Genomic DNA, 5,546 nt, shown 5'->3' with positions numbered 1-5,546 from the left:
TATACAAGGCATTGGTGAGACCGTACCTGGAATACTGTGAAAAGTTTTGCTACCCTTTTTTGAGAAAGGATACAATGGCATTTGAGGCAGTTCAGAGGAGGTTCACTAGATTGATTCCAGAATTGAGGAGTTTGTCTTGTGAAGAAAACTTGAATAGTTTTGGCCTGTATGCTCTAGAGTTTAGTAGAATGAGAGAATATCTAAGTGAGGTCAATAAGATGACAAAAGCTATTGACAAAGTCAGTGTAGAGCAGATACTTCCTCTTGTGGGGCAGTCAAGAACAAGAGGTCATTAGTTTAGGATAAGGGGTAACAGATTTGAAACAGAGACGAGGAGAAACTACTTCTCTTAAAGGTGGTGAATCTGTGAAATTCACTAACTCAGAGTCTGGTGGATGCTGAGACATTGAGTCAATTAAGGAGGAAATAAGAAGGTTTTTAATTAGTAGTGGTTGAAGTGTTATGGAGAACAGGCAGGAGGCCGAGAAAAGATCAGCCATGATCTTGTTGAACAGTGGAGCAGGCTCAAGGGGTTGAATTGCCTACTTCTGTCCCTAGTTCTTATCTTCTTAATAGCCCTTTGATCTTCTCAAGTAGTGAACTGAACTGGTGTAATTTTTTCTTTTTATTTCCCCTGGTGCATTCTCCATGGAAAGTCTTCAACCAATCAGAGTCCACTTGTCAATCAATCAGCGCATTTTTCTCATGCAGTATAAACTGTTCCATTTGAAATTTGGCATTCTTGCATCTGTCCTGATGAATACAAGACAAAAAGCTTTGACAGTATGTTTTTTGAACAATACTCAAGTTTTTTAAAAAAAATCCAGCTGGGTTAGCAGGTGCACTACCCAGATAACGACGTAGAATGGCAAAGCATCATTTCATGGACAGTTTTATACAGTTGATAGCTTATTGGAGACTGAAGACAAATTAAAATCTTTGTCAATATCTGAGTGAATGGCTTCAGCAACACTGCAGCAGCATCTGAAAACCAAAGCAATTTTTTGCTTTGCTATTAAAATGTGGCGTCCTGCATTTTGATTCATTAATTTCTGAAATTGAAATGGAAATTGCAATCTGTATGTTGAGAGTCAAATTTGGAGTTGCCTAAAGATCCAGGCAGACCATGGGTTTAGAATCCAAACAAAATAGCACCAGCTCCCCAATAACCCCGGTGCATTCATATTTTTGCCTCATCATTTCTGGGTGTTGGACCTGACTTTATTAATTCTGTAAGGAAATGATTTTATATCTCCGGGGACGGTACAGCTAATGAAATAAAGGTCACCCTATTCTGACTCTATGTTTTGCTGAAATGAAGATGGAAGCTATGCAGGAATTAATGAGAGTTATTAATAATAGATTATTTGAACTTACGGAACTTTGGTGTATTTATGTTCCAAGTAAACATTGAAAAATACTGCAGCAGAACTACAATTTCAGTAGAACACTGAAAAAAATAGCTTCGCCTGTGTCTCACTGAATTAATTCTGTTCATGTTATTAGCGATAGCATTTTGTTATTAAAGTTGTAAAGCAGTGACAGTGGCAATATGGAAATATCCTATTAACTCACTCTGGGGTAAAGAGGTTAGCAAATAGTCACACGAGGCAAAATAAATTTCAGCTCTCTGCTATCTCAATGAGTTATTCTTTCAATTATAGCTATGTTTACTTTATTTGCAAGGTCTGTGTGTACAAATAATCCATACTTTGCATATTTTGTTGGAAAATAATCATGAGCTAAATGTTTTGTAGAATAGATAGCACTCAGCACTGAACTTTTATGCTTGTTTCTAGCATTTTCTGATTTTATTTGAGTCATCTCTATAATCTCTCTGTCCACAGAATCTTTTGGATTATCTTTACCATAGAATCATAGAATCCCTACAGTGTAGAAGGAGGCCATTTGGCCCATTGAGTCTGCACTACCAACAATCCCACCTAGATCCTACCCCAGCAACCGCCACATTCACCTTGCCAATCGCTCTAACCTATACATCCCGGGACACTGATGGGCAATTTAGCATGGCCAATCCACCTAATCAGCACATCTTTTGATGGTGGGAGGAAACTGGAGCACCTGGATGAAACCCATGCAGACATGGGGAGAATGTGCAGACTCTGCACAGACAGTGACCCAAGTTGGGAATTGAACCCAGGTCCCTGGAGCTGTGAGGCAGCAGTGCCACCATACCACCAAATTCCCTTTCTCACCTTAAGAGAGGCTTAGTTCCTTTTCTCCTTGAGTGTGGGAGGATCCTCACCTCCAGTTTCCTATGCTTCCATTACAGTAGGATTGTAGCAAGGTGTAAGTATGCTTAGTGGAATTCAGCATTTCTTTACTCTGCATCCCTCTCTTTAAGGGGCTTACTTTTTCTTATTGAAATCCTTGGCTTAAAGCATTCCAATTTACAGTTTGGAACAGTTAAATCAAACTAAAATGAAGTTAACATTGGGAAGGGACCCTTGAAGTCCCTATTTAAACATAGAACATAGAACCCTACAGTGCAGAAGCAGGCCCTTCGGCCCATCGAGTCTGCACTGACCACAATCCCATCCAGGCCCTACCCTGCCACATCCCTACACATTTACCCGCGAATCCCTCTAACCTACACAATCCAGGACACTAAGGGGCAATTTTAGCATGGCCAATCAACCTAACCCACACATCTTTGGACCGTGGGAGGAAACCGGAGCACCCAGAGGAAATCCATGTAGACACGAGGAGAATGTGCAAACTCCACACAGGCAGTGACCCGAGCCACGAATCAAACCCAAGTCCCTGGAGCTGTGAAGCAGCAGTGCTACCTGTGCACATTATCCACCATGGATGGTACAGTGATTGGCACTGCTGCCTCACAGCGTCAGGGACCCGGGTTTGATTCCAGTGCTGGGTCACCGTCTGTGCAGTGTTCGCACGTTCTCCCAGTGTCTGCGTTGGTTTCCTCCATATGCTCTAGTTTCCTCCCACAGTTCAAAGATGTGCAAGTTAAGTAGAATTGCCATGCTAAATTGCCTCTTATTGTCCCAAAATATGTAGGTTAGATGGATTAACCATGGTAGGATTATGGGATAGGACTGGGGAGAGTGACTGGCTAAGACATTCTGTCAGAGAGTTGATGCAGACTCAAAGGGCTGAATGGCCTCCTTCTGCACTGCAGGGATTCTCTGATTTCTTATCAATTGATTGAGCATTGCCTTTCTCCGCAGAGCATCTAATGAGCTTTTGTTACAGACAGTAATAATTAGCAGGAATTTCATTAGTTCCAGATCAGGTTCAAAAAGGCTATCAGCATTAAAATCAATGGCTTCCAGCGATTCTTCTCTGCTGGGTTCCTGCTTAATATCACCACAGCCCACTGATTCATTTCAGCTTGAATGAAATGTCTTTCAGAGGAACATTCAGCTGCATTTATATTAAAATATAGAAGCTATTTCATGAAATAAATTCCTAAATAAGAACAAATCATTCAGCTCTATGATTTAATTTTGACTACATTTTATTCTGGGAACACACATGTTCCTCTAAATGAATACAACAGATTAGCTCCTTTGCCTTGACAGCTTTGACACTGGGAACTCGAGTGACACTGCTGTGATATAAACAAGGTGTCAATGAAACTTCTGCCAGCACAAAATCCTTTCACTGCAATCAGTGCTGTTCATTAATCCATCTTGCAATATCAGTGGTATGGATCCCATAGCCCTGGCAGCGGGAACACATTCGTAACCCACTAGTCGGAAACATATTCCTCTCTGAGTCAGAAGGTTGTGCGTTGAAGTCCTTCTCCAGAGACTTGAACATAATTGTCTAGTCTGCCAGCGCTGCGCTGTGTTGAAGGTGTTATCTTTTAGATGTGGCACCAAACTGAGCCTCTGTCTGTCCTCACATGAGGATTTTAAAGATCCCTTTGCACAACTTTGAAAGGTGACAGGCGAATTATCCCTGATCTTGGCCGATATCTATCCCATGATCAAGATCACGTAATCAGGTTACCTGCTCAGTATCACGTTGCTGCCTGTGGAATCCTGCTGTGTGCAAATTGGCTGCCTTGATTCCTACCTTACAACAGCCACTACCCTCCACAAGTACCTTATTGGCGATAAAATGCTTTGTGATGTCTTAAAGTGGTGAAAGGACAGGCGGGACCATCTGAGCAATAAGTGCAAATGTCTGTCAGTGACCTATCATGAAAATGATGCTGCAATGTCAATGCAACATAAGAAAGAACACAATGAAACTATGAAGAATGAGCATATTCACCATCAAGATGCTTACACTGAACCAATAGATCGCTTACACAAATGACCCTATTCTTCTAATTTAATTGATTTACTTGAAATCATGGAGGTGATTTTCCAGCTTCTGTTACACAGGAGCAAATTCTATCATGGTCAGGGACTCTCGTGAGTAGGCCCATAACAGGATTTGTGATGGGGAGATCTCATTTTGAGATTCTCCCTTTCCAGGTACACTGAAAGTGGCAATGCAGGTGAAGAAGGTAGTCAAGAAGGCATATGACATGCTTGCCTTCATTGGCTGGGGCATTGAGTTTAAAAATTGGCAAGTCATGCTGCAGCTTTATAGAACCTTAGCTAGGCCGCACTTGGAATGTAGTGTTCAATTCTGGTCGCCACAATACCAGAAGGATGTGGAGACTTTGGAGAGGATACAGAAAAGATTTACTGGGATGTTGGCCGATATGGAGGGCATTAGCCATGAGGAGAGATTGGAGAAACTTGGTTTGATCTCACTGGAGCGACAGAGGTTGAGGGGAGACCTGATAGAGGTCTACAAATTATGAGAGGCATGGACAGAGTGGATAGTCAGAAACTTTTTCCCAGGCTGGGAGAGTCAATTAATTGGGGGCACAGGTTTAAGGTGCAAGGGACTAGGTTTAAAGATGTATGAGGCAGATTTTTTACACAGAGATTAGTGGGTGCCTGGAACTCTTTGCTGGCAGAGGTAGTGGAAGCAGATACTTTTAAGCGGCATCTTGACAAGTACATGAATAGGATGGGAAAAGAGGGATATAGTCCCTGGAAGGATAGGGGGTTTTTAGTTCAGTCGGGCAGCATGGTTGGTATTGGCCTAGAGGGCCAAAGGGCCTGTTCCTGTGCTGTAATTTTCTTTGTTCTTTCTTTGTTCTTTGTCCTGGCTGGCGACCTAATCGCATACATAATTATTAATTTAAGTATTCAGAATCGGCTGTCATCCAAATTCTCCGGCCTCCTTAAATTCTCTCACCCACCAGTGTGACATGAAGCTAGTGGGAATCACTGCCAGTCTCCAGAAACAGAGGCCAGGTGTGATTACCAAGCTGGGGTCTAGGAGGCCAAAAGGTCTCCTGTATGGTATGGAAGCCCCCAGGTGGTCAGTGAAGTGGTTTACCACTGCCCTGGCAGTGCCCCCGACACCCAGGTTGGCACTTCCAGGGTAATGGAGGACTGCCAGGTTGGCATTGCCAAGGGATGGGCCTGAAGGGGATGAAGCCTAAAGGAAAGGGACCTATGGGTGACCCCATAGTGGGGTTCAAATCTATT

This window comes from Carcharhinus amblyrhynchos, chromosome 19, assembly GCF_965287045.1.
Source record: "Carcharhinus amblyrhynchos chromosome 19, sCarAmb.v2.hapA, whole genome shotgun sequence".
In the NCBI taxonomy this organism is placed as follows: domain Eukaryota; kingdom Metazoa; phylum Chordata; class Chondrichthyes; order Carcharhiniformes; family Carcharhinidae; genus Carcharhinus; species Carcharhinus amblyrhynchos.
Note: the sequence above shows the minus strand (reverse complement) of the source record.